The 21,127-nt window shown below is 41.9% G+C and overlaps 1 pseudogene across 1 annotated transcript; it reads left to right on the plus strand.

The window, feature by feature from the left end:
- Window positions 1-393: 393 nt before the first annotated feature.
- Window positions 394-1,037, plus strand: LOC109376017 (protein dpy-30 homolog pseudogene; annotated as a pseudogene). Its single transcript, XR_002122680.1, has one exon. The product of XR_002122680.1 is annotated as a protein dpy-30 homolog pseudogene (transcript).
- The last annotated feature ends 20,090 nt before the right edge of the window (window positions 1,038-21,127 follow it).

A 21,127-nucleotide genomic window follows, 5' to 3' on the forward strand; every position in this document is an offset into this window, starting at 1 on the left:
CGGTATTTAAGGTGGTGGTTTGGGCCATATGGGGAGTTACTCAGTTTTCCTGGGTCTCTCCCATGTGTATATGAGGTGTACATGTTGATAAACTTCTGTTTGTTTTTTTCTTGTCAATCTCTTTTATTATGGGGGAGGGGAGGGTCTCAGCCAAGAACTCAGAGGGTACAGAAAAAATTATTTTTACTCCTCTATACTGCCAAGCATGGATTTCACTTCCCAAATTAGTTGCTAACTTAGTGATAAATATTAGCTTTTCCAGGCCCAAGTATCTGACCTGAAAAATGAAAGATGAGGGCTAGCAGCTCAAACATTTATTCTATGCCTCCATGACCTGTGAGAGTTATGGTTTAACAGTCTTTTTAATGAGGATGGCTAAGAATTCTTGGGGAGTTGGTGGCGCGGTGCAGGGCTCTTAGAAACGGACGTCTGGGCGCGGACTGGTATCCGGGGACTGACTTGCAGGGTCCGCCATGGAGCCAGAGCAGATGCTGGAGGGACAGACGCAGGTTGCAGAAAATCCTCACTCTGAGTACGGCCTCACAGATAACGTTGAGAGAATAGTAGAAAATGAGAAGATTAATGCAGAAAAGTCATCAAAACAGAAAGTGGATCTCCAGTCTTTGCCAACTCGTGCCTACCTGGATCAGACAGTTGTGCCTATCTTATTACCGGGACTTGCTGTGCTTGCAAAGGAAAGACTACCAAATCCCACTGAATTTCTAGCATCATATCTTTTAAAAAACAAGGCGCAGTTTGAAGATCGAAAATGACTTATTGGAAAGAACAGAAAAAATTCAGTTTCTACTGTAGATTTACATGATTAAGCGGCAGCTTTAATTGCCATGACTTCCCCTCGCCCCTTTTTGGAGTGTAAGAACCTTCAGGACAACAACTCATTACTGGAGTTGCAGAAGAAAACATATTTCCATTATTTTGATTTAATCACCATACTTATTTAATAAGTATTTTGTGCAATTTTTTTCTCAGACTGTCTTTAACTTTGTTTTTAAAAATGAACTTCAAAATAAACTGTAAAAACATTGAAAAAAAACTAAAAAGAGTTCTTTTGTCCCCTGTGCCCATAAAATAAGCGATCCCGGTTAACTTTGAAGAAAAAAGGGAAACATAGTCTTCATGAAGGGCCCCGTCATGGGAACAGATGGTGAGGGGTTAACTTTTCTCTCTCCAGCAGCTGAGGCATTCTGGCTTCATCTATAATGAGCAGGGGTGATTTGTCACCTGCTCCCTGGCACTAATGCCCACAAGTTGATTGGCTTCAGGCAGCTGAAGGGGTGGATCACATAAATCTACAGTGGGGGCTTTGTCTTACTGCCTCATCTGTGGATGAGGGAGGTATCATCATCCGTATACCTTTCCCTTGGTCTGTGCTGGAAAAAGATGCCTGGGGTGGAGGACAGGGTTGTTAGTCCTCACTTCCTCCTGGGGGAGGTTCCTAGTTTCCTTTGTTAGATCTTCAGGGTAGAGATGCCTTTGGTGTGCCGTGTTCAATTTGATAGGTTATAATAACCTACTATAGGGGTCCATTCCTATCACCCAACAAGTATTTGTGAAGAGATTGCTCTACAGAACACTTTTTCAGGTGCTGCCAGGGACGCAAACAGTCATATGGTTTGAAAGCAATGTATCAGTCAGGGGTTGCATTTGGCTGCATATAATCCCAAATGAGTGGCTCACATCGCAAGGGCTTTGCTGGTGGTGACTGGTGGAAAGCCACAGCTACAGGCCATGGCCGAGGGCTCTGGCTGCTGCCTGCCTTCCCTCTGGTCCCAAGCCGGCTGTTGGTCTGCAGCAGACATATCCCAGGTGAGCGCCCCCTACCGAGAGCTTTCTCAGATGTCAAACCCAGCAACTTCCTGTCACATCTCCTCTGCTACCACCAGCCGCAGGAGCACGACACGAAATAAGCTGCTAGTCAGAAGCCCGTTCTTTGTCTTTAGTTATTCATTTCTCATAATATCATGGTTTTATTTTGTAAATTGTAGTAAAATACACATAACATAAAACTTACCATTTTAACCATTTTTAAATGTGCACTTCAGTGCCAATCAGTACATTCACACTGCTGTGCAATCATCACCATCCTTAATCTTCAAAACGCTGCTCCTTTTGCAAAACTGAAACTTGCCCCATTAAACACCAACTCCCCGTTTAGCCGCGTTTTGTTTTATGATGAAATCTTAAATCTCTCCAACTATGTTAGAGACTTTCTAACTTACGTATTGTTTCCCAGATTACTTTTTTCTACCCCTGCCCAGCCATTTGTTTATGTAAGTATTTCTCTGACAAACGGTTGGTTCTTAGTTTCTGCAGGGGAATCTGTGGATATTTGTTACTGGGGAGATCAGTGGCTGATGGAATTTTGTGCTGTAGTTTTGAACAGAGGTCATGTCTTTCCAGGGATCTTCCCAGTGAGCTTGGAGTAGGAAGGAGCTCAGGGGACCACCAATGGACCAGCAGCCTTCACTTTAGGGTGTGTCAGCAGGGAGCCTGGAAAGAAGATGCCATTGCTCCAGGCGTGAGATCTCAGAGAGGTAGAAGGTGGCACATGCTGCTGGTCTTCTGTACTGAACTGGAATTTCTTACATTCTTTTTAACTACTACATAGTTTTCTAGAATATTAAGATTTTAATTTTATTTTTAATTTTATTTAAATTCCCCTTCTGGTGGAAATTTAGGGATTTCCATTTTTTATTATGATAACAATGCTTCTATAAACATTCATACATGAGTATTTCTCTAGGATAGCTTTTTAGGAATGTAATTCTATTATAAAGTATATTTATGCTTTAAATTTTGATAAAATATTTCCAAATAGTTCTTCTAAAAATTCTATGCCTATTTCCTACCTAAAATGAATGAGAATAAGTCTTCCTCCTCATTCCAGGTATGTACACAAACATTTCCCTACACTGGATATTATTAATCTTTAATATTTGTGCCCATCTAATTAGCTGAAATGATATCTCACTATTTTATTACATTTCTCTGATGACTGTTAAGGGAAAACATTTTTATTAACCATCTGTATGTCTCACTATCTAAATGGCCTACTCATGTCATTTGGACATTTTCCCCCTACTAGGTTATTGTACATGTTTTTTTTTTTAAGATTTTATTGGGGAATTGCTGGAGGGGAACAGCGTTGGGAAATTGGGGAAGGGGAACAGACAAGTTGCTGCCCTTTTTGTTCTGTAGTTTTGTTGTGGAGGATGTCGCTTCACTGGCCCAGGTTGATATTATCGTTGCACTCTTCACTGGCCCATGTTGATATTATCATTGTGGCCATTAGACGGCCACTCATGGCGGCTCATGGCAGCTAATGAAAGCGCATGCCAGCTACCGGCAAGTCCCACTGCAGCCTACATGGTTGCGGGCGACTCACGGCAGCCCAGCTCCAGGTCGAGCTGTTGTTCACCATCTTAGCTGTAGAGGGCGCAGCATCACTGGACCTCATGTGGGATCCAAATTGGGGCCCTGCTGCTCAGAGCTGGCATCCCAAGCCAACTCTTAACCAACGTGCCACTCAGCCGGCCCGATTGTACATTTTTTTAATGTTAGAAAAAATTTTGTGCATAATTTACTTAACATTTTTATGGTGTCTTGCTGCATAGAAGTTTAAATTTTAATACAGCCAAATCCATCAATTTATTTTCTTTACAGCTTTGGTATTTTATGTCTTAATTAGTAAGTATGAGGTATGATAAAAAAATATGGTGAATACTTAAATTAAAAAAAATTGTTACAGTAAAAGACACATTGCCATTAATCCTCCTCAAAATACTCCCCCCTCGCTTCGAACATACTTATCCCATTGTTCTTGCCACTTTCTGAAGCAGTTCTAGAAGTGCTCTTTCATGGGTGTCTTTAATTATACTGTCGTGGCTGCCTCAATGTCCTGAATTGATTAAAAATGTTTACCTTCATCGACTGGCCAAATAATGCTTCAGGTAATCCACCAAAAGAATGGTATATTCGGGAAAAGAAAAAGAAACAAAGCCACCAAAGAGTGCATGCATGCACACTCACAGGCCGGTGGAGAGACCAACATGGCTTCCCCCTTTATTTGCATCCCTTCTCCTGAAGTTACCACAGAGTTCAACACGAATTCAAGATTAGAGAGTTAACAAGGGGCCCAGCTCCTCCCATAGTCCTCCCAGCTCTGTGGTAAAGCATCTTAAGATGCCAGTTCACTTTTATTGCCTTTCATGGTCATTTTGACTTTGGGGAAAACCAGAAGTTGCGCGGCGCCAGATCCGGTGAATAAGGTGGATGAGGACACACTATAATGTTTTTATTTGACAGAAATTGCCATATCAGAAGTGATGTGTGACACAGAGCGTTGTCATGATGAAGGATGAAACCATTTGCCCATTTCATGTTAATGCATTGTTGCTGATCCATGATTTACGGCACACTTTAAAACACAACTTCTCTCACATTGCTCACACCTGACTGACTACACCGAATAAGCTGAAAGTTGTCACGTACTGTTACTAAGTTTCGTTGTGCCACTTCCCGTATTGAAGATTCTTGCCTTTCCATTGGATGGCACTTGGCAGCAGCATTCACCGTAGTTTCTGATCACACTTGATACTTTGTCTTAGTCTGTTTGAGTCACTATAACAAAATACCACAGACCAGATGGCTTATAAACAACAGAAACTTATTTCTCACAGTTTTGGGGGCTGGAAGTCCAAGACCAAGGCATCAGCAGATAAGGTGCCTGAAGAGGCCCACTTCCTGCTTCATAGACAGACATCTCCTCATTGTGTCCTCAAGTGGCAGAGCAGGAGGAGAGCTCTCTGGAATCTCTTTCATAAGGGCATAAATACCATTCATGTGGGCTCTACCCTCATGGCTTAATCATCCCCCCAAAGGCCCTTCTAAAAACCATCACATTAGAAGTTAGGATTTCAACGTATGAATTTTAGGGAGACACAAACATTCAGTCTGTAGCTGTACTTTCCCACCTAACAATCATAAAAAAAATTCTCCTTTGGTTTCTTCTAGTACAGTTGACCCTTGAACAACATGGGAGTTAGGAGGCTAGGGGCACCGACCTCTTGAATTGACCTTTGGACAATGTGGGTTTGAACTGCACGGTTCAATGTAACTACGGTTAATTGAAAAAACTCCGAGGATTAGTGGACCTGTGCAGTTCAAACCCGGGTTGTTTGAAGGTCAATTGTACTTTTATAATTTTACCTTTTTACATTTAGTTTCTTAGTCAATACAAAAATTTCTAAGAATATGTGATTCTTAAACTGGGAAGACATACAGTTTTTCTGTATGGACAGACAGTTGTCTCAACGCCATTTACAACATTAATCCCTTCTTTCTCTACTCTTTTGAACTATGACTTTTGTCATGTGCTAAATTCCCACTGGTTAAGTTGCCTTTAGAAGTGCCAAAGCCACGCTGTTTTCATTTCAAAGCCACGCTGTTTTCATTTCAAAGCCACTGGTATTTTACATGTGATAAGACAGTGTGCCTCATTCTGCTCCTTCAATGTTTTCTAGGCAGATTTTATTTATTTTATCTTTTAGAAGAATTTTAGAATTCACTTTTCAAGTTCCATTAGGCTTAACATTGCTTGAGTTTACTAATCAAGTTTGGTAAATTTTTCTTAGTGTTTTTGAGATTATTTTGCATTACAATTTCTATCTCAATGTTCATTGTGTAGAAAAGCTAGTGATTATTGTTTGTTGAAACCTAATGGAGCCCTTCTACCTCTTCCACTAGTTTTTCTATTGATTATTTTGAATTTCGTGTGTAAGATAATCATCATTTCATTATTCACACTTCCTAGTGTTTTTCTCCTTATCACATTGGCCAGGACCTCAACTACTATGGACCTCAAATACTTACTGTATTTCAAAATTTAATATTACAAAGTAGACAATTTTGTTTTTTACAAAATCTTCAAAATAAAGTTTGTAATTTTGAACTCTGAAATAGTCATTGTAAACAGCAAAAAGAAAGAAAGAAAGAAAGAAGAAAGGAAGAAAGAAAGAAAGAAGAAAGGAAGAAAGAAAGAAAGAAGAAAGAAAGAAGAAAGAAAGAAGATATCGCTAATGAAATTACATATTCAAATATAGAACATCATGAAATTTCTCTTTGGTAGTTAAAGGTTTCCAACTGTCTCTACCCCCACCCCTACCCCATGTTCAACATTCTAAATTCTGACAAAAAGAATCCATAGCATTCCATGAGCAAAAACATTTTCATAAGATAGAAAAATCAGTCAGTATATTGGGATATAGGACATTTATCTTGTATGAAGCTACACAGCTATACAAAGTTGAATGCTGTGTTTTTGCAATTGCAATAAAGCACCAATTTTAGATGAAATGTAGTAGACTATGGTTTTACTTCAGAACAGTAGAACTGTGGAAGCTACCAGATTGTTTATTGTAAGGATGAAACACAGTGCCTTGTTCCCAGGACTCTGTAAACAAATCTCCTTTGTGCATGGAAATGGCATTGGTAATTCTTGAGGGACAATGTTACTATTTGTAATCATAGGTTTCTCATTTTAGTCCATAACTTCTCAACTGCCTCCATAAGTGAGCTCCCAGCTCTCCACTGTCTTGTCCTACACCAGACACAGAACTACTGCTGTGGCAGACTGGAATTGGTGCAGATGGCACTGCTCCTGGCAGGAGGTGCCAATCCCGGCAGTCCTACCCTGCTCAGCCACCTGAGGACAGAGACCAAACTCCACACGTCTGCATCCAACATGGGGCAGATCAGGGGTTCCAGTCTGGAAGCTCTTGGCCTAGAGTACAGACCTAAGGGGGAAGTTACTGGGCCTGTGGACAGCCAGCTCCAGGGATTACTGTCAAGTCACTCCTCAAAGTGGTACACCAATGTATACTGCAAATGCTTCTTTCAATCTGAAGACTGTCTTTCCTCAGTTTAGAAAACGTTTCTATTATTTATTTGATCATTTTCTACCCTTCATTTTATGTTCCCTTTCCTTTTCTCCTTTCCTTTCTCTCTCTTCGCCTTCCTTTTTTCTCTTTCTCTTTTCCTCTCTCTTCCTGCCTCCCTCCCTTCGTCACTTCCTCCTCCCCCTCTTCGGCTTCCCTCTCTCCCTCTCTGTCTTGGTCTGTCTGTCTCTCTTCCTCTCTGTCCTTGAAATCCCTACTAGTTAGGCATTGTACCTGGATTAATCCTGGTTTAATCATCTTTATCTCTACTCTTTGTCATATTTTGCCCCCTCTTTTTCTCTGTGTTCTCTGAGATTTCCTAAAAGTTATTTTCCATCCAAATTTATTATTTTATAGCTTACAAAACAATTTTAATTTCCAGAGGTTTTTTAAAATGGGTATTCTCACATGGCTCATTTTTCATAGTGCTATGCTCTTGTTCTGTGGATGCAATATTTCCAAAAGTCTTTCTGATGATACTGATCAAAGAGGTTTTACTCTTTTATGTTCTCTGTTTTATGTTCTTATGCTCTCTGAATTCCTTGTTTCCTCTGAGGTAAGCTTCTGTTTCTGTCTTCTACTCTTTCTTCAGAATCCTGGTTGCTTTCTTTGATGCCAGAAGTTTTCTCTAATATCTGGCCAGCACATAAAGGCTAATAGAAACTTGGGGGCCTGATCAGGGACTGCTGACTTGGACTGCCCTCAGCAGGAATGGGCAGAGAAGTGGCTGAGGAGGCTACATTGGGGCTCTGCCCCCAACAACCGCAGTCCAGCACGAAGTGGCCTTCTTTGCTCTGCATCTGCACATGAGCTGCCCAAGGCCTTCCCTGACTGGGCACTTTCCTCTGTGCCTGGGGTCAGTGCCTGGCCAACTGTCCTGGCAGCTCTGTGCATGGGGTGGCATGGAGGTGTGGGGGGGTATTCACCATTCTGTACTCAGCTCTTCAGAAAGTGCTTTGTTTTCAGTTCCATTTTTCTCTCCTTCCCCAACTATTGAGCTCTGCGCCCCCCCCCACATGCTACAGGCAGAGCAATCTATTCCAATGCTCCCCCTACCCCCAACTCTCGCTCCTGGTCTAGCTGTGGTTTCCTCTGTTATTTCCTCCATCAGTGCTCTCCTGTCTGCACTCAGTGTTCCAGAAATGGGCTGTGATCTTTCCTCTGCATGTGTTTATGTCAGCATTGCTCATTCTATCAGTGTTAGCTCTCAGGTGCTTATTTACTCTTGTCCTTTTCCCGTCACTTCTGCTCTCACTGGTGCCTGGAGCTGACACCCAGTGCACACACCACAGCAGACATGAAGACTCAAGGATACCAGTGAGCAGAGGGTGAAGCAGGAAGGTCCTGATGCAAACACTGGCTGCATATGCACACATTTACCAGGTTGATTTGGTTTGGACATTTGAATGTTGATGGAATGGGGATAAGCTTGAGGCAAGGAGAAAGGTTTTGGTCTGACTACCAGATGAATGGTATGGCCACTTACTGAGATGGAGAGAGGGAGAGAGGGAGAGAGGCAAGAATAGGGGCAAAGTCAGGGTACTCTCTCAATTTTATGTTTGAGAAGCCTGTAATCATTATAGGGGTTCAGAACATGTCACCCGAAGATATGCCACTTTGTACAGATGATGTATTATAGATTTGTACACTTGAAACCTCTGTAATTTTACTAACCATTGTCACCCCAATAAAGTTAATTAGCAATAAGATAACATGTTAAAAAAAAGATATGGCACTTCGTAATATTGACTATTTTGAATTAAAATGCTTGAGAAACAGCTGGTACAAGGACACTCTGAATTTTTTTTGTCCCCTAAATGCAGGAAATAAATCTCCCAAATGAAAGGTACCCTCCATGGAACAGGAGGGCAGGACACATCCTTATCACCAGAGACAGGAAATTTAGGGCCGAGAAGGCTATATAAACAAAACCTTGTACTTCCTCACTAATTTACTACCCCAAATCCAAACTTCTCAATCTTGTCAATTCTTCACACATTAATTGTTTCTTTATCTAAAACGTATAAAAGCTGCCTGATTTGGTTTCTTCTCTGAGTCTCATATTTTTAGGACTCCCATATGTACAAAATTAAATTGGTTTTCTCCAATTTAATCTCTATGTCAATTTAATTATTAGACCCACCAAAGAACCTAGAAGGGAAGAAGAGAGAAGATTTCCTCCCCCACAATTCAAACAATTGCTTGGCATCTCCTTGAAACTCCTTCTTGGTGTACCATGGTTCAGAGCACTTTTTACCTTTCTAAGACCAGACCTCCTGGAACAATGACAACTTTTGAACTTACTGCAAGCATTGTTTATCCACTGGCAAAATTTTAAACAGTTTTAACAATCATTAAAAAAAATAGAACAACTACTTGTAAACCTCATTTTCATTAGTCGTGCAATGAAAAGAATTTTTATTCAGAGAGAAATGAGTCAAAGATCGTGATTTTCCTTAGAGCAGGGCTTCTAGGTAAGACACAACTATCTGGTTAAGTGCTCCTTTGAGCAGGTTTGGATTTTTTCCCCATTCAGTGGCCCATCTGAGATTTCTTTGTCAAATCTAATAATTCTCTGACCCTGCATGGGAAGAGAGAAATTCCTTAGGGCAGGCATCCAGTGTCTTGTGTTTGACAATGTTTGGGATTAACTCAACATGGTATAAATAATGAGTAATGACAAGCTAAGATAAGCTTCAGAATAAGTACTTTGTTTAGCAAAATAAATTTAGTAGATTTTAAAGACTGGAACCCAAACAAGAATGAGTAATGAATCAAGGGTTGAGTAAATACTGTTGATGAAAAGACATCCAGCCTAAGAGAAAACTTATGAGTTTATCTGAGCCAAACTGATGACAACTGCCAGGAAGCAAAATCTCAGCAGATTGAGAAAATGCTCCGGAAAATGGCAAGTTTTGCAAATTATTTTATACATTACAATCAAAGGAGGAGGGTTACATGAAATCCATTCGTGGTAGATTAAGGGGGTGGGACAAAGCAAAGTGGGGAAATCTCTGGGATTAGATAAAAAGTAAATTGGGAAGACAGATACTTCTTTTACATTGGTAGGTACAGGATAGTTAATAGCACTTTACAGCACATGTTGATGGTAATCAAGGGACAAGATAACAATGAGGGATTCTGTAGTTTCCTGCTGTGGTGTGGTGGGTTGTTCCCCCTAGCGGGTACAGAAAAAGGGGTTACTCTGACATTCCAAGGGTATGTTACCTTTGATGCAAAAAGACAATAAACAGGCTCACGTAAGGTAAAGTTAAGGGAAACTACAGGCAAGGATGTGACTACCAGCTGTGACTCAGTTTTATTATAGTTAGGAATTGTTTTTGTGTTTGAAATTTTATTGGGGAACAGTGTGTTTTTCTAGGACCCATCAGCTCCAAATCAAGTAGTTGTCTTCAATCTAGTTGTGGAAGGCACAGCTCCTTGGCCCATGTGGGTATCGAATTGGCAATGTTGGTGTTATGAGCCTGCACTCTGACCAACTGAGCTAACTGGGTGCACCTATAGATAGGAATTTTTATGTTCAGACCATAAACCACCTTAGCAGAAACCGCCTTAGTTCCAGAGAAATGCCCAGAGTGTGCTGAATAGAAACCATCTTATCTTAGAAGACATCTTGTCTTACTCCCTGCTTGCTTGTACCTGATGGCTTGTATTTTTCTCACAGGAACCCATGATCAACGGACCTGAACATTCCCGGACAATAGCATGGGAACCAGGATGTGGAGCAAGAGGACATGGCCACACCCCGAAACCCTCCATTATGATAAACAATGCCATGAAAAGCCCCTGAAGCATTGAAGAGGAACAGTCTTATTTACCTCCCCCATAACACTCCATATCCTTCTTACTCGGGGAGATTATGGTCTTTTCTAACCTGACCTCCCGCAGTTCAAACACACCAAATAAATTCCCATAGACCAATTCTGGTCTCCCGTGACTCATTCCTCTGGCCTTGCCTAACACTATGTGGTTAATTTCGGTCTCTGAGTTTGTAAGGCCTGCCATGCAGGCCTCCCCTGAGTTTGTCAGGTTTCGTATGTGGCCCTTTTTTTGTCCACAATACCAATAAGATCAAAGATGCAAACTTGTCATTTTGAGGTGTTTTGTTTAGAAATTATGTTTGTTTTTTTTTTAATTTTAACAACACTGAAAAGTTAGGCAATTTCTCATAAATAACCAAATTTAAAGACCAGGCAATGTTGGGTATGTGTCGGCACAGGAGTGGCTATCCATCTAACAAGATGCTCTGCAGGTTGTCATTGGGCCTATCACCTGTGTACACATGGGCTTGGCCTCACTTGAAATGGATACTCCCACTGGATTACAAAGAAAAGGGAATTGACTAAGCCAGAAGCTAGAAAGAGAAAAAAAAAAAAAGAAAAAAAGAAAAGGGAATTGACTATTAAAGTCTTCTAAGGAAAGAAGTTGAAACCTGCAGAATTTAGGCTTGGATTGAACCTGCAAGAGAAATTCACCCAGCAAATGAGAGTGAAGTACATTAAGGAAATGCAATAAAAGCAGGCACTGTAGGTGATTTTGAACTTTGAATATTAGATGGAATGCAAAACCTGTCATACACTTGCCTAGGCAACAATGTGAATAGTACTGTTCACAAATCTTGTGTAAACTCAATTCAATAAATAATTTCTCAGCATCTACTTTATGCCTAGCACCAGGCTGAGCCCTGGAGACACCAATATCTAGACAACAGTCTCTATTCCAAGGAAGTCACAAAATAAAGGGGGAAACTACATACATGCATAGAAATAAATTATTTCTACAGTAAAAAGACAAGTAACCCAATTAAAAAATAGGCAAAGGGTTTACCTACACCACATAAAGAAAAATAATTCGAAGTGAATTGAAGACCTAAAATAAAAGCTTAAAATTATAAAACTCTTAGAAGAAAACATAGGAGAAAATCTATGATTTCAGATAGAAAATGGTTTCTCTGATATGACATCAAATCATATCACCAGCTGAAAACAACAAAAAATAGATAAATTGACTCCATCAAAATTAAAAATTTTTGTGCATCCAAGAACACCATGAACAGAATACAAAGGCAACCCACAAAATGGGTGAAAATATTTGTAAATCACATATCTGATAAGGGATTAATATCCACAATGTATTAAGAACTCCTACAATTCAACAACAAAAATACAAAGAACTGAATTAAGAAATGGAGGGCTGGCTGAGTGGCACGTTGGTTAGAAGTTGGCTTGGGATGCCAGCTCTGAGCAGCAGGGCCCTGGTTCAGATCCCACATGAGGGCCAGTGAGGCTGCGCCCTCTACAGCTAACATGGTGAACAACAGCTCAACCTGGAGCTGGGCTACCGTGAGTCGCCTGCAACCGTGTAGGCTGCAGTGGGGCTGCAGTGGGCTGCCATAAGCTACCGTGAGCGGCCAGCAGCTGGCAGCTGGCAGCTGGCATGAGCTGCCAAGAGCTGCCGTGAGCGGCCATTCAGTGGCCGGAGACTGATCTGCCTCACCCGGGAAGAGCGCAATGATAATACCAACATAGGCCAGTGAAGCGACGTCCTCCACAAGGAGACTGAAGAACAAAAAGGACAGCAACTTCTCTGTCCCCCTTCCCCAATTCCCCAATGCTGTTCTCCTCCCCCAATTCTCCAATAAAAATCTTAAAAAAAAAAAAAAGAAATGGAGAAGGATTTGAATAGACATTTCCCCAAAGCAGTTACATAAATGGCCAATAACACATGAAAAAATGTTCAACGTTATTAGCTATCAGGGAAATGCAAATTAAAACCATAATGAGATACCTCTGTGGGGGCTAAAAAAAAATGAATACTTTAAAAAATGAATACTTTTCCTCCCACCTTCTGAGTTCTTCTAGCTGGGCTAATAATAAAAATAATAAAGACAGATTAACAGGAGAAAATTAAAATTTTAATACACCTATGGGGGATTCACATAAGCATGAAAATTCCAAAAACAGTGAGGCAATGTTGGGTGTACAGGACATTTTTGGATAAAGGAGAAAGGGGTAAGAGGGGATACCAGATTTCAGAAGTGAGGACGGGCGATTTACCAGGAAGAGGGAACACACAGGGCAGGAACATTCTTGCTGGATCACTCAGAAACAATGGGACACAGGGGGTATCCAGCTAATAGGCTTAGAGTCTTCCTGATTAATGCTAGGGTGAAAAATTTTAAGGTGATTAAGCCAAGGCTCCCTTCTTAAAGCAGGTTTCTCTGTCTGAATCTCTTGGGCAGGAAAGAAGGAAAGGTTCTTTCTGAGGCTTGTTCCTTTTTTGTTTTTATTTTTTATTTTTAAAGATTTTATTGGGGAGTTGGGGGAGGAGAACAGCGTTGGGGAATCGGGAAAGGGGAATAGATAAGTTGCTGTCCTTTTGTTTTTCAGTCTCATTGTGGAGGACGTCGCTTCACTGGCCTATGTTGGTATTATCATTGCACTCTTCCCGGGTGAGGCAGTCGCTCACCGGCCATTGGACAGCTGCTCATGGTGGCTCACGGCAGCTCATGCTGGCTGCTGGCTGCTCATGCTGGCTGCCAGCCACTCACAGTGGCTCATGAAACCTCATGCCCACTGCCCGCCAGCTCCACTGCAGCCTACGCCGTCACTGGCAACTCATGGCAGCCCAGCTCCAGGTCGAGCTGTTGTACACCATCTTAGCTGTAGAGGGCACTGTGTCACTGGCCCTCATGTGGGATCCAAACCGGGGTCCTGCTGCTCAGAGCTGGTGTCCCAAGCCAACTCTTAACCAATGCGCCACTAGCCCGGCCCCTGAAGCTTTTTTCTTAATAAACAGCTTAAAGTCAATATCCCAGAACGTAGCTTCAAGGTGGCAAAATTTTGGTTCCCTTTACCACTTTATAGCTATTAGGATAGTTATAGTAAAAAGACAGATAATAACAAGTATTGACAAAGTTGTGGAAAAATTTGAACTCTCATAAATTGCTGGTAGGATTGTAAAATGATGCAGGTGCTATGGAAAACAGTCTGGCAATTCCTCAAACAGCTAAACATAGAGTAGCCATATGATCTAGGATTCTGCTCCTATACCCAAGAGAAACGAAACCATATGTCTTCACCAAACTTATATACAAATGTTCCTAATGTAAGGGTGATGCTTTATCTTCTATTTTGAGATTTAGACCTTTAGTGTAATTCGATTTAACAGTATAGTTTAGCTTGGGACTTTTTGAAAAATTTTTTTTCTCTTTTATTTGCTTCTCTGCTCTTCTGCCAAACCTTAATGACTCTGTTTACTATACAGTTACCATGCATGTCAGTTTCAATGGTCTTGTTTACTCCAAACCATTTTCAATGACTGTTTACTGCAGATCAAGACCACCTATCCCATCCCCTCTCCCCCTTTTCTTCTTTGTTCTGCCTCTTTTCAAGTGCCTAACAGAGTCTTTTGGCTATGCTGGGACAAGGCGATGGCCTTTGGACACGAGTCCACCATCCTCCCAGGATGCCGGCATTTTCAATAAACCTGCTTTTCTTTCCACCAACCTCGAGTTTTGGCTTTTGTGCAGCGAGCAGCTGGACCTTTAGCACGGTAACACTAGCAGCAGCAAACAATGGAAACAGGGCCGGCAGAGTGGCGCGTTGGTTAAGAGCTGGCTTGGGACACCAGCTCTGAGCAGCAGGGCCCCGGTTCAGATCCCACATAATGGCCAGTGACACTGCCCTCTACAGCTAAGATGGTGAACAACAGCTCGACCTGGAGCTGGGCTGCCATGAGTCACCGGCGACGGTGTAGGCTGCAGCCCCTGCTGCAGTGCGCTGCCATAAGCTACCATGTGTGGCCAGCAGCCAGCATGAGTGGCCGGCAGCCGGTGTGAGCTGCCAAGAGCCACTGTGAGCAGACGTCCAGAGGCCGGCAACTGATCTTCTCATCTGGGAAAAGCGCAATGATAATACCAATATGGGCCAGTGAAGCGATGTCCTCCACAACTAGACTGAAGAACAAAAGGACAGCAACTTGTCTTTTCCCCTTCCCTGATTCCCTAGCGCTGTTCCCCTCTCCCAATTCCTCAATAAAAAAAAAAATCTTAAAAAAAAAAAAGTGGAAACAACCCAATGTCCATCAACTGATGAATGGATAAACAAAAGGTGGCATATCCTTACAATAGAATATTATTCAGCTCTAAAAAGGAATAGTCTTGACACATGCTACAACAGTGATGTACCTTGAAAATATTATTCTTGGAGAAAGGATTTAGTTACAAAACAACGCATATTATATGATTTTGTTTAAATGAAATGTCCCGAAAAGGCAAATCTATAGAGACAGAGAGTAGAGATTAGAGGTTGATCAGGGCTGGGGAGAATAGGGTACTTGAGTGATAATGGCTAAGGGATGTGGGTTTTCTTGGAGGTAATTAAGGTATTTGAAAATAGATTATGGTGATTGCTACATAATTCTGTGAATATAATACAAACCACTGAACTGTATAATTTAAATGGATGAATTTTGTGATATGTGAATTATATGTCAGTAAAGCTGTTATAAAATAAATGAATCAAGGTATTTGGTTATGGCAGGTGCCATAATAAAGGCACATTCCAAGTCTAATGGTACAAGGGAAGGAATGTGACTGTCTAACCCAAGGGGGCAGGGAGGTTTCATAGAGCGGGTAGTGCTTAAATTGAGAGGAGCTCACTACACATGCACAAGCAAGAGGAAAGCTTTTTTGGCAGAAAAGCAAATACAAAGGCCTAGAATATGGCAAATCCTGGACCATTCACAAGCAGTTAGTATGGCTGAAGAAAGAGGGCCAAGAAGGACAAAGTAGGGGATGAAAAGCCAGGTCACGGGGGGGTGGGGAGGGGCTGTCTAAATGAGGCCAGGAAGCTTGGCCTTTCTCCTATCTAGAAAGATCCCTCTGACAGCAGTATGAGGATAGATTGAAGAGGATTGGGTGTTCATTACATCCTGCATTGTCCTACTACACTGGGCATCATGCATTATCTTTATTATTACTATATATATATATATATATATATATTTTTTTTTTATTGGGAATTTGGGGAAGGGAAACAGTGTTGGGGAATTGGGAAAGGGAAACAGCCAAGTTGCTGTCCTTCAATCTTAGTAGTGGAGGGCGCAGCTAGTTCAGCTTCAAGTCCAGTCGCCATCTGGCCACCCGTTGGCAGCTTGTGGCCATTCAGCTCAAGGTGCCATGGTCAATCTTAGTTGCAGGTGGGCATAGCCCACCATCCCATGCGGGAGTCAAACCAGCAATGCTGTAACCACTGAGCCATCCTGCAGCCTGTTGGCAGCTCGCGGTCACTCAACTCAAGGTGCCCTGTTCAATCTTAGTTGGGGGAGGGGGGACGGGTGCAGCTCACCATCCCATGCGGGAGTCGAACCAGCAACCTTGTTGTTAGAAGCATGTGCTTTCACCAGCTGAGCCATCCTGCCACCTGTTGGCAGCTCAGTGGCAGCTCAGCTCAGGCACAGCTCACTGGCCCATGTAGGAATCAAACCGGTGACCCTGTTGCTCAGAGCTCGCACTCTTAACCAACTGAGCTGCTTGGCCAGCCTAAGATTTTGTTGCATTACTTTTACTTGTTTATTCATTTTTCATATAAACTTTAGAATCAGTCCAGTCTAGTCCAAAAAAAATCTTGATGATATTTTTAATTGAGAAAATTTACTTTTAATTGGTCAATTCAATTCACATGGACTATTTCCTTCTGTTCTCAAACTAAACTACACCTCAAACTTTACTTTTAAATTACTCTTAACAGGAAGAAAATAATGATGAAGAAAGATTCCTGAGATGAGAGGCAGAAAAACAGAAAGAGTAGAGTCACGGGAGTCGGAGAAGAAGAAAGATCCAAGACAATGGCAGTGATCAATAATTCCAAATACCCAGAGAGAATGAATAACATAAAGAAAGAAAAATTTCAATGGACTTGACCACAAGGAAGTCATTGGTAACCTTGACAAGAGCAGTTTCCACGGAGTTGTAGGGGCAAAGACCCAATTTCAGAGGATTGAATGGGAGAAAAGAAAATGGAGGCTGAATGAATCGTGTATGTGTGTTTGAGTGAGTATGTGTGTGTGTTCATTGCAATGTGATAGAGAGAGTTTGGGCATTGGTTGTAGCTGCAAAATTAGGTGGGAGGGTGAATTTTAAGATGAAAAAGATGTGAGTAAGTTTATAGGCTGAAAGGAAATAACTAGTGGGGAACAAGAGGATGAAAATACAGGAGAAGGAAGATGGAGAGAGGAGAAAGAGGTGGGGCTGAGATCACAGGTAGGAGGATGAACATTGGCCCTGAGGTAATTTAAAATGGAGGAGATTGGGGCCGGCCGGGTGGCACACTTGGTTAGAGTGCAAGCTCTGAGCAATAGTGTCTCTGGTTCGATTCGCACATGGGCCAGTGAGCTGCACCCAAGCTGAGCTGCTGCTGAGCTGCCAATGGGCGGCTGGATAGCTCACCTGGTGAGAGCACGTGCTCTTAACAACAAGCAACAAGGTTGTTGATTTGACTCCCACATGGTATGGTGAGCTGTATGCCCCCCACCCCCCAGCCTGGGCAACTAGATCGAAAGCAGTGACTGGACTTGGAGCTGAGCTTACACCCTCCACTACTAAGACTGAAGGACAACAACTTGACTTGGAGCTGATGGATCCTGGAAAAACACAATGTTCCCTTCCCTAAGTCCCCAATTAAAAAAAAAATCTTAAAAAAAAATAATAAAAATTAAAAAATATATAAAAAGGAGGAGATTGTCAATGTCTTTGCAGGGGTGAGATGGAGAGTTGATGGGATCTATTTTCTTTGTCAGGTAGGACTGAGGTCAAATATAAGATGCTGAGGGACACTAATAAGCCAGTAAACATGGTGACAGCATCCGTGGTGCCACCATTTGCTTGGTTACACTTCTTAGTGCATGCAATGGAGTGATGGGTCAACTGGAGAATGGCTCAGGGTTAGAAGAATGTAGAAGGATAAGGAGGTGAGGGAGTAGAGGATGCAGGTGGAAGAGAAGTTGATGTCATCAGTCATAGGATGTAGGCTGCTGGGGTGTCAATGAGGTCAGGAGGAGAACAAAGGACAGGGACAAGAGGACACAGACAACACACAGGGACAAAGAGGAAGAATCAAAAGACATGATGAGCTTCAAATCAGGGCTCAGAACATGGCCGTGTGCTATGGAGCAAATGTTAGTGACTGCCCCCCCCCCCCCGCTCCCCTCCCTTCATATGTTGCAATCCTAATGAATGGGATGGCAGTAGGAGGTGGGGCTTTGGGGAGGGGGTTCGGTCATGAGAGTGCAGCCCTCATGAATGGGATCAGTGCCTTATAAAAGACCCCAGGGAGCTCCCTGGCCCCTTCCACCATATGAGGATGCAGTGTGAAGATGGCCATCTATGAACCAGGAAGTGGCCCTCACCAGACATCAAATCTGCCTGCACCTTGATCTTAGACTCTAGCCTCCAGAACTGTGAGAAATAAATTTCTGTTGTTTATAAGATGCCCAGTCTATGGTATTCTGTTATAACAGTCCAAATGGACTAACACACAGTGTAAGAAATATGAAAGGCTAGGGGGTTGTTTGAAGAGTAAACATGAGAGTTTACATTTTTATAATTGAGTGATTCCTAATAACTGATAATCCCTAGGATTTAGCTATGAACTAGCTAGATGAATTAAAACGGAGATGAAAGTATCTGGCATTAAGAAACTATAAGAACTAGCTACTGGATGGATCTGTGGACGCTGAAATCGCTCCAGACGTTGGCAGAAGTCAGAGTGAAGAGAGATACCGAGAGTCACATGTCAAAGTTTTGATGAAGGTCAGAAAGAGGCCACATAGCATAGCAATGTTTTGAAACTTAAAAAAAAAATACACTTTGCGACAAAATACAATGTCTACTCAAACACACATGCATGACTGAAAAAAAACAAGAATTTTGCAGAAATAATTCTTCCATTTACTAATTTCTGTTCCATTCCATTCCATTCTATTCCATTCTATTATTTACATTCTGTTTCATTCTGTTATGTTTTATTTCATCTGAAAATAATTGATGGGTCTGTTAGTGGGATTGCAAATTGGTGCAGCCACTATAGAAAATAGTACGGAGGTTTCTCAAAAAAATAAAAATAGACATACCTTATGACCCTAGAACTACTTCAGGCCCAGTAATTCCCCATTCCCACCACCATGCAGATGAATTATAATAGGTGACAGGAAAACATCTAGAGAATGTGAGAAAGCCACACCCCAAATCACATTTGAAAAGAATATTCCTCATATATAGAACTCCCCAAACTCTTTAATGACACTTCCTTGTTTTCATGTTTTTTGTACAATTACCCCTTCGTAAGGTGGACTAGTATGAGACATTTCCATTTCATTTCACATTCTAACAAAACGTTTTGCTCACAGGGAGATGTGTCACCGGCATATAGAAGGTGAGGATGTATAGAATATCTGGGACTTGGGTGGTTACATCTGAGAGAGCCCTCCCCAGACCCAACTGCCTCTCCTACTTACGGGGCCTCTGTGAGCTGGTAACACCATCCTGACAGAAATTGGGAATCTCGCTGAGTAAGCAGAGGGTTGTTGTGTTTTCGTTTTCTTTCTTTAGTCTGATAGTTTGAGTGTATTATGAAACAGTAGACTCGTGACATTACCCAACAGAATATGTACAACAAAATGAACTAAATAATGCAATATGATACTGCAATAACTTACAATCACACTTTTTAACATTGAAATAGAATACTAGAGGACAGGAGGTTGAAATTCATGGCAACAGGTAGAGACGGGAAGAATAAAATGAGTGTCTGATTTCAGAAATGGTTTTCCTTTCACCAGAACTGGAAAGAAAACCTAGGGCTCTAGATAGTGGTCTCGTCCAACCAGAAAAAGTTTAGGCACATGGACTCACATGTTAAACATTAGATCTCTTTATAAATTATGTGCACGCATTCTATGTAAATTAATAAAATTTACCCAAAACATATGTGTAAAAGAATGAGATGAGTAATGAATATAAATAGAGATTCTAACACTGTCTTTCTTAGAGGATCTCGTGCAGCCGCAGGGGCTGTACTCTCTCCTGGGAGGACAAGCAGTGAACGACTCAGAGCGAGAAGCAAGCAAGAGCTGGCCATTCCCTGCAGGTTCTTTTTCTTTAGTTCCTGGAAGCAGGCGGAATTCCTGATAGTGCTGGATGTGGAGGAGCAAAAATCGGGGCTGCCTCCTGGCCACAGGGAATTGAATCCATTCCAAGATGAGCCAGTGCTAACATTTCTGTTTATGAGGATCACTACCACCAGGTTTCTGCAGGCCACAGAGGCAGGTAATGAGTGACCGGAGACTGTCCTTTATTTTACAAAATAACACCCCTGACCCAGTTAAGCTTCAGTAAGCACTTACACAAACAGAGTGCGCAGATGTAGACAGCGTGATTTTTAAATTTCTTTTATTGGTTTCAGGTGTATAAAGCAACATAATGAGTAGACATTTACACCCCTCACAAAGTGATACTCCTCCCCACCCTCCCAAGCCCACTACCCCTCTGATACCGTACAGAGCTGTTACAATACCATTGACTACACTCCCTATGCTTAGACAGCATGAGTTCATATGAAGGGACAGCCCGTCTACACCTGCCACCAGGGGCCAGCCCTCTGACACTGCAGCTGCATTAGCAGAGGTAGCAGAGGAGGTAAAACAGATTTCTTTGAACGTTTTCTTATTTAAGTGAGAAACAGGAGGAAAGTTGGTCAGCTTATATTTCTAGACCTACCTGATTAAAAAAAATCTAAAAGTTTGACAGCACAGCATGCTTCTGGGCAAAGAGGTGCTCTTATACACTGCTTTTTATAACTCAATTTCTTTTAATTAAAGGAAAAAGTTTTTGATACTCGAACCATCAGAGTGTAGTCACTGGGGAGTCTCCGTGAGCTAGCTCCTTTGTCCCTCTAGCATCCTTTTGACATGCTTGAGAGCATCATAGCTTTCTGGCAACAGCAGAGGTGCCAGGCCTGCTGTGGGTTCTCTCTGCTTTGTGGACTCAGCTATTGTCCAAGATGCCCTGGATCCTTTTAGGGGAGAATAGAATTAGAAACCAAAGGATGGTTGCACATAAAAAATGATGGTGGGCAGCTGAGGCAATTTGT

The sequence above is a fragment of the Hipposideros armiger genome, unplaced genomic scaffold (assembly GCF_001890085.2).
Source record: "Hipposideros armiger isolate ML-2016 unplaced genomic scaffold, ASM189008v1 scaffold_1031, whole genome shotgun sequence".
In the NCBI taxonomy this organism is placed as follows: Eukaryota; Metazoa; Chordata; class Mammalia; order Chiroptera; family Hipposideridae; genus Hipposideros; species Hipposideros armiger.